We start from the raw sequence: 13,691 nt of genomic DNA on the forward strand, positions 1-13,691 counted from the left end.
ATAAGTAAAAGGTTTAAAATATAAATCTGTTTACCAAACGAGTTCAAATTGTTATGACTATTTGAATAATTATTTATTTCAAATCTCTATGATCTTTTGTTTTGTCATAAAACAATTGTTTCTATTCATATAAGTTTATTCTAAATAAAATAATACTAGCTTATTAATATTCTTAAAATTAATAAGTTGGAGATTTAAAAAATAAATTTGTTCACCGAACAAGTTCAAATAATCATATCCATTTGAGCTATTATCTATTTCAAATCATTATGACATTTTGTTTTGTTGTAAAACAATTGTTTCTATTCATACAAAATTATTCAAAAATAAAATAATACCAATTTTTTAATATTTTAAAAATTAAGAAGAGATTTAAAAACTAAATCTATTTATCGAACCAGTTCTAATAGTTATGATTATTTGAACAATTATCTATCTCAAATTGTTATGATCTTTGTTTTATCATAAAATAATTGTTTATATTCATACAAGCTTATTCATAGTAAATTATTGCTAAATTAATAGTATTCTAAAAATTAATAATAGATTTAAAAAATAAATGTCTTTGTGAAACCAATTCAAATGATTAAAACTATAAGAATAATTATCTATTTCAAATCGTTATGACCTTTTGTTTAGTCATAAAATAATTTTTTCAGTTCATATATGCTTATTTGAAATAAAATAATACTAATTTATTAACATTCAGAAATTAATAAACAACAAATTTAAAAAAATAAATATATTTATCGAACAAGTTCAAATAGTTATGGCTATTTGAACAATTATCTATTTATTATAAATATGACCTTTTGTTTTAGCATAAAACAATTGTTTCAGCTTATAAATGCTTATCCGAAATAAAATAATATTACTTTATTCATATTAAAAAAATTGATAAGTTAGAGATTTAAAAAATAAGTCAATTTATCAAATTGGTTCAAATAATTTTGGCCATTTGAACAATTATCTATTACAAATCATTACAAACTTTTGTTTTGTTATAAAATAATTGTTTTCATCATACAAGCCTATTCAAAATAAAATAATATTAATTTATTAATATTTCAAAAATTAATAAGCAAGAGATTTAAAAAATAAATTTATTTACCAAACCAGTTCTTATTTGAACAATTATCTATTTCAAATTGTTATAACCTGTTCTCTTATAATATAATTGTTGTAGTTCATATAAACTTATTCGGAATAAAATAATACTAATTTAATAATATGTCAAAAATTAACAACTAAGAGATTTAAAAAATTAATCTGTTTGTCGAAGCAGTTCAAACAATTAAGACTATATGAACAACTATTTATTTCAAATCATTAAGACCTTTTGTTTTGTTATAAAATAATTGTTTCAGTTAATACAAGCTTATTCGAAATAAAATAACAATAATAATTTATTAATATTCTAAAAAATAATAAGTGAGTGATTTAAAAAATAAACCCGTTTACCAAATCAGTTCAAATAATTATGGCCATGCCAAAAATTATCTATTGCAAATTGTTATTACCTTTTCTTTGGTCATATAACAATTATATTTGAATATTCTAGCTTATTCGGAATAAAATAATACTAATTTATTAATCTTTCAAAAATTAATAACTAAAAGATTTAAAAAATAAACCTATTTACTGAACTATCTCAAATAGTTATGACTATTTGAACAATTGTAAACTTCAAATCCTTATAACCTTTTGTATTGTCATAAAACAATTATTTTGGTTCATACAAGCTTATTCAAAATAAAATAATACTAATCTAATAATATTTCAAAAATTAATAACTAAGAGAATTAAAAAATAATTTTGTTTGCCAAACTAGTTCAAATATTTAAGACTATATGAACAATTATCTATTTCAAATCATTATGACCTTTTATTTTGTCATAAAATAAGTTTTTTTGAATCCCTACTACCTTATTTGGAATAAAATAAAATGAAGTTATTAATATTTCAAAAATTAATAAATAAGTGATTTAAAAATTAATTCCGTTTACCTAACTAGTTCAAATAATTTTGACTATTTGAACAATTATCTATTTCAAATCATTATGACCTTTTATTTTTTCATAAAGAAAATGTTTTTGTTCATATAAGTTATTCAAAATAAAGTAATACTATTCTATTAATATTTCAAATATTAATAAAAGATTTAAAAAATAAATATATTTATCAAACTAATTTAAATAGTTAAGACTATTTGAGCAATCATTTATTTCAAATCGTTATGACTTTTTTTTTGCTATAAAAAAATTGTTTTTGTTTATACAAACTTATTTGGATTAAAACAATACTATTTTATTAATATTTCAACAATTAATAAGTAAAAAATTAAAAAAACAAATATGTTTACCAAACTAGATCAAATAATCGTGATTATTTGAATAATTATTTATTTCAAATTGTTATGACTTTTTGTTTTATCATAAAAGAATTGTTTCAGTTTATATAAGCTTACTGGGAATAAAATAATACTAATTTATTAATAATAAAAAGATCTAAAAAATAAATTTGTTTACTGAACAAGTTTAAATAATTTTGACTATTTGAACAATTATCTGTTTAAAATCGCTATAACCTTTTGTTTTGTTATAAAATAATTTTTTTGTTCATACAAACTTATTTCAAATAAATTAATACAAATTTATTAATATTAAGACAATTAATAAGTAAAAGATTTAAAAAATAAATTTGTTTAGCAAATAAGTTCAAACTATTATGACTATATGTGCAATTATTTGTTTCAACTTGTTCTGACCTTTTGGTTTGTCATAAAACAATTGTTTCTATTCATACAATTTTATTCGAATTAAAATAATACTAATTTATTAATATTTCAACAATTAATAAGTAAAAGATTTTAAAAAATAAATATGTTTATAGAACAAGTTCAAATAGTCATGACTATTTAAATAATTATCTATTTCAAATCAAATGACCTTTTCCTTTGTAATAAAACAATTTTTTCAGTTCATATAAGTTTGCTTGAACTAAAATAATACTAATTTACAAATATTCTGAAAATTAATGAGTAAAAAATTAGAAAAAGAATCTACTTACTAAAAAATTTCAAATAGTTTTGATTATCTAAACAATTATCTATTTCAAAACATTATGACTTTTTGTTTTATCATAAAACAATTGGTTCTGTTCATGCAAGCTTATTTCAAATAAAATAATTTAAATTTATTAATATTCCAAAATTAATAAGTAAAAATTTTAAAAATAAATCTATTTTCTGAACACGTTCAAATAGTTATGACTATTTGAATAATTATCTATTTCAAAAACATTATGACTTTTTGTTTTATCATAAAATAATTGGCTCTATTCATGCAAGCTTATTTCAAATAAAATAATTTAGATTTATTAATATTCCAAAAATTAATAAGTAAAAATTTTAAAAATAAATCTATTTTTTGAACACGTTCAAATAGTTATGACTATTTGAACAATTATCTATTTCTAATCATTATGACCTTTTGTTTTGTCATAAACCCATTGGTTTTGTTCATAAAAAGCTTATTTGGAATAAAATAATACTAATTTATTAAAATTCCAAAAATTAATAAGTAAAAGATTTAAAAAATAAATCTATGTACCTAGCGAGTTCAAATAGTTATGATTATTTAAACAATTATTTATTTCAAATTGTTATAATCTTTTTTTTGTCATAAAACAATTATTTCTATTCATACAAGTTTATTTGAAATAAAATAATATTAATTTATTAATATTCTAAAAATTAATAATTTGAATATTTAAAAAATAAATTTGTTTACCGAATAAGTTTAAACAATCATGTCCATTTGAACTATTATCTATTTGAAATTGTTATGACATTTTATTTTGTCATAAAAAAATTGTTTTTATTCATGAAAATTATTCAAAATAAACTAATACTAATTTATTAATATTTCAAAAATTAATAAGAGATTTAAAAACTAAATTTGTTTACAAAATCAATTAAAATAGTTATGACTATTTGAACAATTATCTATCTCAAATCGTTAGAATCTTTGTTTTGTCATAAAACAATTGTTTCTATTTATACAAGCTTATTAGAAGTAAAATATTGCTAAACTAATAATATTTTAAAAATTAATAAGTTAGAGATTTAAAAAATCAATGTGTTTACGAAACCAATTCAAATAGTTAAGACTATTAGAATAATTATCTATTTCAAATCATTCTGACCTTTTGTTTAACCATAAAATAATTGTTTCAGTTCATACATGCTTATTCGAAATAAAATAATACTCTTTTATTAACATTCAAAAAATTAATAAGCAAGAAGTTTTAAAAAATAAATCTATTTATCAAACAAGTTCAAATAGTTATGACTATTTGAACAATTATCTATTTAAAATTATTATAACTTTTTGTTTTATCATAAAACAATTGTTTCAATTCATCAAAGCTTATCTAAAATAAAATAATATTACTTTATTAATATTTCAAATTAAGAAGTTGGAGATTTAAAATATCAATCAGTTTATTGAATCAGTTTAAATAATTATCGCCATTTGAATAATTATCAATTTCAAATCTTTATGATATTTTGTTTTGTCATAAAACATTTGTTTTTCATCACACAAGCCTATTTAAAATAAAATAATACTAATTTATTAATATTTCAAAAATTAATAAGTGGGAGATTTAAAAAATAAATATGCTTATCAAACTAGTTCAAATAGTTATGACTATTTGAACAATTATATATTTCAAATCGTTATAACCTTTTGTTTTGTCATAAAACAATTATTTATGTTCATACAAGCTTATGCAGAATACAATAATACTAATCTAATAATCTTGTGAAAATTAATATCTAAGAGATTTAAAAAATAAATTTTTTTACTGAACCAATTCAAATAGTTAACACTATATGAATAATTATCTATTTCAAACTATTATGACCTTTTTGTTTTGTCTTAAAACAAATGTTGTGGTTCATATAAGTTTGTTCAGAATAAAATAATATTAATTTATTAATATTTTGAAAATTAATAAGAGATTTAAAAAGTAAATCTATTTACTAAACTAGTTCAAATAGTTATAACAATTTGAACAATTATTTATTTCAAATCATTATGACCATTTGTTTTTTCATAAAATAATTGTTTCTATTGATACAATCTTATTCGAAATAAAGTAATGCTAATTTGTTAATATCCTAAAAATGAATCTGTTGGCCTGACCAGTACATATAGTTTAACTGTTCAAACAATTATCTGTTTCAAAGTGTTATAACCTTTTGTTTTGTTACAAAACAATTGTTTTTGTTTGCACAAGTTGACTTGGACTAACATAAATCTAATTTATTAATATTCTAAAAATTAATAAATAAGAGATTTAAAAATTGAATCTGTTTATCGATTAAGTTCAAATAGTTATGACTCTTTAAATAATTATCTATTTCAAATCGCTATAACCTTTTGTTTTGTCATAAAATATTTTTTCTATTCATATAAGCTTATTTCAATTAAAATAATACAAATTTATTAATATTCAAACAACCAATTAGTAAAAAATTTAAAAAATAAATTTGTTTACCGAATAAGTTCAAATAGTCATTATTTATTTCAAATCGTTGTGACATTTTGTTTTATCATAAAACTATTGTTTTTGTTCATACAAGCATATTCAGATTAAAATAATATTAATTTATTAACATTTTAACAATTAATAAGTAAAATATTTTAAAAATAAATATGTTTACCGAACAAGTTTTAATGGTCATAACTACTTAAATAATTATCTATTTCAAATCATTATGACCTTTTATTTTGTCATAAAATAATTGTATCAATTCATATAGGCTTATTCAAAATAAAATAATTCTAATTTATTAATATTCCAAAAATTAATGAGTAAGAGATTTAAAATACGAATCTGTTTATTGAACAAGCTCAAATAGTTATGACAGTTTGAACAATTATTTATTTCTAATAGTTATGATCTTTTATTTTATCATAAAACAATTGTTTCTATTCATACAAGTTTATTCAAAATAAAATAATACTAATTTATTAATATTCTAAAAATTAATAGGTAGGAGATTTAAAAAATAAATATGTTTACCAAATAAGTTTAATTAGTCTTGTCTATTTGAAAAATTATCTATTTCTAATTGTTATGACCTTTTGTTTTATCATAAAATGATTGTTTCTATTCATACAAAACTATTCAAAATAAAATAATACCAATTTATTAAGATTTTGAAAATTAATAAGAGTATTAAAAACTAAATTTATTTATCGAACGTGTTTAAATAGTTATGACTCTTTGAATAATTATGTATCTCAAATCATTATGATCTTTATTTTGTCATAGAACAATTATTTCTTGTCATATAAGCTTATTCGGATTAAGATAATACTAATTTAATAATAAAAAACAAATGGGTTTTGCCAAACCAGTTCAAATACTTAAAACTATTAGAATAATTATCTATTTCAAATCGCTCTGACCTTTGCCTTAGTCAAAAAATAATTATTTCAATTCATACAAGCATATTTGGAAGAAAATAATACTAATTTATTAAAATAAAAAAATTAATAAGCAAGAGAATTAAAAAAATAAATTTGTTTATCGACCAAGCTCAAACAGATATGGCCATCTCAACAATTATCTATTTCAAATCATTATTATCTTTTGTTTAGTCATATAACAATTGTTTTTTTATCATACAAGGTTGTTCGAAATAAAATAATACTATTTGATTAATCTTTCAAAAATTAATAAGCAAGAGATTTAAAAAATAAATATGCTTACCAAACTAGTTCAAATAGTTATGACTATTTGAACAATTGTATACTTCAAATCAATTATTTTAAAAAATAAACCTTTTGTTCTGTCATAAAATAATTATTTATGTTTATACAAGCTTATTTGAAATAAAATAATGGTAATCTAATATTATTTCAAAAATTAATTACTAAGAGATTTAAAAATTAAATTTGTTTGCCAAACCAATTTAAATAGTTAAGACTATATTAACAATTATCTATTTCAAATCATTATGACCTTTTCTTTTGTCATAAAATAATTTTTTCAATTCATACTAGCTTATTCAAAATAAAATAAAATGAATTTATTAATATTTCAAAAATTAATAAGTAAGAGATTTAAAAAATAATTCTATTTACCTAACCGGTTCTAATAATTATGACTTTTTGAATAATTATCAATTTGAAATCATTATGACCTTTGGTTTTTTCATAAAACAAATGTTTTTATTAATATAAGTTTGTTTGGAATAAAATAGTGCTAATCTATTAATATTCCAAAAATTAATAAGAGATTTAAAAAATTAATCTTTTTATTTGAACAATTATCTATTTTAAATTGTTATGACTTTTTGTTTTGTCATAAATAACTGTTTTAGTTCATAGAAGCTTATCCAAAATAAAATAAAGTTATATTAATATTTCAAAAGTTAATAATAAGTAAGAGATTTAAAAAATAAATCAGTTTATTGAATTAGCTCAAATAATTATGGCCATTTAAACTACTATCTATTTCAAATTGTTGTTACCTTTTGTTTTCTCATAAAACAATTGCTTTTCAATATATAAGCTTATTTGAAATAAAATAATACTAATTTACTAATATTTTAAAAATTAATAAGAGATTTAAAAAATAAATCTATTTACCAAACCAGTTCAAATAGTTATGACTATTTAAACAATTCTCTATTACAAATTGTTATAACCTTTTGTTCTATCATAAAACAATTGTTTATGTTTCTCTATTACAAATTGTTATAACCTTTTGTTCTATCATAAAACAATTGTTTATGTTTATATAAGCTTATTCAAAATAAAATAATACTAATGTAGTAATGTTCTAAAAATTAGTAACTAAGAGATTTAAAAAATAAATCCATTTTCTAAACTAGTTCAAATAGTTAAGACTATATGAAGTTTTGTTCAAATAGATAATTGTTCAAATAGTTATAATTGTTCAAATAAAATAGTTTTTTTTAAATCTCTTACTTATGAAGTTTTGAAATATTAATAAATTTGTTTTATTTTATTCCAAATAAGTTACTAAGAACTAAAAAAATTATTTTATAACAAAACAAAAGGTTATAACGATTTGAAATAAAGAAATTATTCATATAACCTTAATTATTTGAACTAGTTCAGCAAACAAATTTATTTTTTAAATCTTTTAGTTATTAATTTTCATAATATTATTACATTAGTATTATTTTTTTCCAAATAAACTTGTGTGAATAGAAATAATTATTTTATAAGATAACAAAAGGTTAAACAATTTGAAATATATAATTGTTCATATAGTTATAACTATTTGAACTAGTTCGGTAAATAGATTAACTTTTTAAATCTCTTATTAATTTTTGAAATATTAGTATTATTTTATTTCGAATAGGCTTATATGATAAAAAAAATTTTTATGGCAAAATAAAAGTTCATAATGATTTGAAATAGATAATTATTCAAATGGCTATAATTATTCGAACTAATTTGATAAACTGATTTATTTTTTAAATCTCTAACTTATCAATTTTTGAAATATTAATAAAGTAATATTATTTTATTTCAGATAAACTTTTATGTACACATTTGTTTTATGATAAAATAAAAGGTCATAATGATTTTAAATAGATAATTATTCAAATAAACATATCTATTTGAACTTATTCAGTTGATAGATTTTTTTTAATTTCTTACTTATTAATTTTTTGAATATTAATAAATTAGTATTATTATATTTTGAAGAAGCATGTATGAACTGAAATAATTATTTTTTGACTAAACAAAAGATCAGAACAATTTAGAATAGATAATTATTCTAATGGTCTTAACAATTTAAATTATTTAAAAAACACATTTATATTTAAATCCTTATTAATTTTTGAAATAGTAATAAATTGGTATTATTTTATTCTGAATAATTTTGTATGAATAGATACAATTATTTAATGACAAAATAAAATGTCATAATGATTTGAAATAGATAATAGTTCAGAAGGACATGACTATTTGAACTTGTTCGATAAATAGATTTATTTTTTAAATCTCTAACTTATTAATTTTTAGAATAATAATAAATTAATATCTTTTTATTTCAAATAAAGTTGTATAAATAGAAATAGTTGTTTTATGACAAAATAAAAGATCATAACAACTTGAAATATATAATTGTTCAAATAGTTATAACTATTTGAACTTGCTCAGTAAACAAATTTATTATTTAAATCTTTTAGCTATTAATTTTAGAAATATTAATAAATTAGTATTATTTTATTCCAAATAAGTTTGTATGAACAGAAACAATTGGTTTATGGCAAAACAAATTTTCATAATGATTTGAAATAGATAATTGTTCAAATAGTCATAACTATTTGAACGTGTTCAAAAAACATATTTATTTTTAAAATTTTTACATATTAATTTTTGAAATTTTAATAAATTTATATTATTTTATTCAAAATAAGCTTGCATGAACAGAACCAATTATTTATGACAAAATAAATGGTCATAATGTTTTGAAATAGATAATTATTTAGATAGTTATAACTATTTGAACTTGTTTGATAAATAGATTCATTTTTTTAATTCTCTTACTCATTAATTTTTGGTATATTAATAAATTAGAATTAGTTTTTTCAAATAGGCTTATATTAACCGAAACAATTGCTTTATTACAAAATAGAAGGTCAAAATGATTTGAAATAGATAATTATGACTATTTGAACTTGTTTGATAAACATATTTATTTTTTAAATCTTTTACTTATTAATTGTCAAAATATTAATAAATTAATATTATTTTAATTGAATAAGCTTGTATGAATAGAAACAATTATTTTATGACTAAACAAAAAGTCATAACAATTCTATTTGCATAACCATTTCAAATAATTATGACTATTTGAATAATTATCTATTTCAAAATGTTATTACCTATTTTTTTGTCATAAAACAAATGTTTCTATTCATATAAGTTTGTTTGGAATAAAATAATTTAATTTATTAATATTTCAAAAATTAATACGTAAGAGATTTAAAAAATAAATCTATTTACCAAAGTATTTCAATTAGTTATAACTATTTGAACAATTATTTATTTCAAATCGTTATGACCATTTTGTTTTATCATAAAACAATTGTTTTTGTTCATACAATCTTATTCAAAATAAAGTAATGCTAATTTATTAATATTTTGAAAATTAATAAGTAACAGATTTAGAAAATGTATCTATTGGCCTGACCAATGCGAACAATTATGACTATTTGAACAATTATCTATTTCAAATCGTTATGACCTTTCGTTTTGTCACAAAACAATTGTTTCTGTTCATACAAGCTTATTTGGAATAACATAATTCTAATTTATTAATATTCCAAAAATTCATAAAAGATTTAAAAAATGAATCTGTTTACTGAACAAGTTCAAATAGTTATGGCTATCTGAACAATTATCTATTTCACATTGCTATAACCTTTTGTATTGTCATAAAACAATTTTTTCTATTCATACAAGCTTATTTCAAATTTGTTTATCGAATAATTTCAAATAGATATGACTATTTGTACAATTATTTATTTTAAATTGTTATGACCTTTTGTTTTGTCATAAAACAATTATTTTTGTTCATACTAGCTTATTTGGATTAAAATAATATTAATTTATTAATATTTCAACAATTAATAAGTAAAATATTTAAAAAATAAATATATTTACTGAACAAGTTCAAATAGTAATAACTATTTGAATAATTATCTATTTCAAATCATTATGACCTTTTGTTTTGTCATAAAATGATTGTATCAATTGATATAGGCTTATTCGAAACAAAATAATACTAACGTATTACTATTCTAAAAATTAATGAGTAAAAGATTTAAAAAATGAATCTGTTTACCAAACAAGTTCGAATAGTTATGACTATTTGAACAATTATCTATTTCAAATCATTATAACCTTTTGTTTTGCCATGAAACAATTGTTTCTGTTTATACAAGCTTATTTTGAATAAAATAATATAAATTTACTACTATTCCAAAGATTAATAAGTAAAAATTTTAAAAATAAATATATTTTTTGAACATGTTCAAATAGTTATGACTATTTGAATAATAATCTATTTCAAATCGTTATGACCTTTTGTTTTGTCATAAACCAATTGCTTCTATTCATAAAAGCTTATTTGGAATAAAATAATACTAATTTATTAAAATTTTAAAAATTAATAAGTAAAAGATTCAAAAATAAATCTATTTACTGAGTGAGTTCAAATAGTTATAAATAATTATTTATTTCAAATCCTTACGATCATTTGTTTTATTATAAAACAAATGTTTTTACTCATTCAAAATTATTTAGAATAAAATAATACTAATTTATATATATTTTGAAAATTAATAAGAGATTTAAAAACTAAATCTGTTTATCAGACTAGTTCAAATAGTTATGACTATTTGAACAATTATTTATCTTAAATTGGTATGGTCTTTGTTTTGTCATAAATAATTGTTTCTATCTATACAAACTTATTTGAAATAAAATATTGCTAAACTAATAATATTCTAAAAATTTATAAGAGATTTAAAAAATAAATGTATTTGCCGAACCAATTCAAATAGTTAAAAATATTAGAACAATTATCTATTTCAAATCATTCTAACTTTTTGTTTAGTCATAAAATAATTGTTTCAATTCATACATGCTTATTCAAAATAAAATAATACTATTTTATCAACATTCAAAAAATTAATGAGCAAGGAATTTTAAAAAAATAAATATATTTACCAAACAAGTACAAATAGTCATAACTATTTGAGCAATTATCATTTTAAAATCATTATGACCTTTTGTTTTATCATAAAACAATTGTTTCATTTCATAATAGGTTATCCAAAATAAAATAATATTACTTTATTAATATTTCAAAAATTGAGAAATAATATTACTTTATTAATATTTAAAACATTGAGAAGTTGGAGATTAAAAACATAAATTAGTTTATTGAATCAATTCAAATAGTTATGGCCATTTGAACAATTATCTACTTTAAATTGTTTTGAACTTTTTTTTGTCATAAGACAATTGTTTTTCATCATAAAAGCCTATTCAAAATAAAATAACACTAACTTATTAATATTTCAAAAACTAATAAGTAGGAGATTATCTATTACTGAACCAGTTTAAATAATTATAACTATTTGAATAATTATATATTTCAAGTCATTATAATCTTTTGTTTTGTCAGAAAACAATCATTTATATTCATAGAAGCTTCTTCGAAATAAAATAATACTAATCTAATAATATTATAAAAATTAATAATTAAGAGATTTGAAAAGTATATTTGTTTGTTGAACCAGTTCAAATAGTTAAGGCTATATGAATAATTATCTTTTTCAAATCATTATATCCTTTTGTTTTGTCGTAAAACAAATGTTTTTGTTGATATAAGTTTGTTCATAATAAAATAATATTAATTTATTAATATTTTGAAAATTAATAAGAGATTTAAAAAATAAATTTGTTTACTAAACCAGTTCCATTAGTTATAACAATTGAAAAGAAATATTTATTTCATGTCGTTATGACAATTTGTTTTGTCATAAAACAATTATTTCTATTGATACAGTCTTATTTAGAATAAAGTAATTTTAATTTATTAATATTCTAAAATTGAAAAGTAATGGATTTAAAAATTGAATTTGTTGGCCTGAACAGTGCAAATAGTTATGATTGTTTGAACAATTATCTATTTCAAATCATTATGACCTTTTTATTTTGTTGCAAAACAGTTGTTTCTGGTCATACAAACTTATCGGGAATAACATAATTCTAATTTATTAATATTTCAAAAATTAATAAATAAGAGATTTAAAAACTGAATTTGTTTATCGAACAAGTTCAAATGGTTATGACTATTTGAACAATTACCTATTTCAAATCGTCATAACCTTTTGTCTTGTCATAAAATAAAATTTTCTATTCCTACAAGCTTATTTCAATTAAAATAACACAAATTTATTATCATTCAGACAATTAATAAGTAAAAGATTTAAAAAATAAATCTATTTGTTGCATAAGTTTAAATAGTTATGACTATTTGAACAAATATTTATTTCAAATCATTATGACCTTTTGTTTTGTCATAAAACAATTGTTTTTGTTCATATAAGCTTATTCAGATTAAAATAATATTAGTTTATTAATATTTTAACAGTTAATAAGTAGAAGATTTTAAAATAAATATGTTTACTGAACAAGTTCAAATAGTCATAATGATTTGAATAATTATCTATTTCAAATTGTTATGACCTTTTGTTTCATCATAATAAAATTGTATCAGTTCATACAAGTTTATTCAAACTAAAATAATACTAATTTATTAATAGTATAAAAATTAATTAGTAAGCAATTTAAAAAAAAATCTATTTATCGAACAAGTTTAAATAGTTATGACCATTTGAATAATTATCTATTTCAAATCATTATGACCTTTTGTTTTGTAATAAAATAATTGTTTCTGTTCATACAAGCTTATACTAAATAAAATAATATAAATTTATTAATATTCCAAAAATTAGTAAGTAAAAATTTAAAAATAAATCTATTTTTTGAACACGTTCAAATAGTTATGACTATTTGAATAATTATCTATTTCAAATAGTTATGACCTTTTTATTT

Source organism: Durio zibethinus, chromosome 26, assembly GCF_047325235.1.
Source record: "Durio zibethinus cultivar Kanyao isolate XHJ-2024 chromosome 26, ASM4732523v1, whole genome shotgun sequence".
Classification (NCBI taxonomy): domain Eukaryota; kingdom Viridiplantae; phylum Streptophyta; class Magnoliopsida; order Malvales; family Malvaceae; genus Durio; species Durio zibethinus.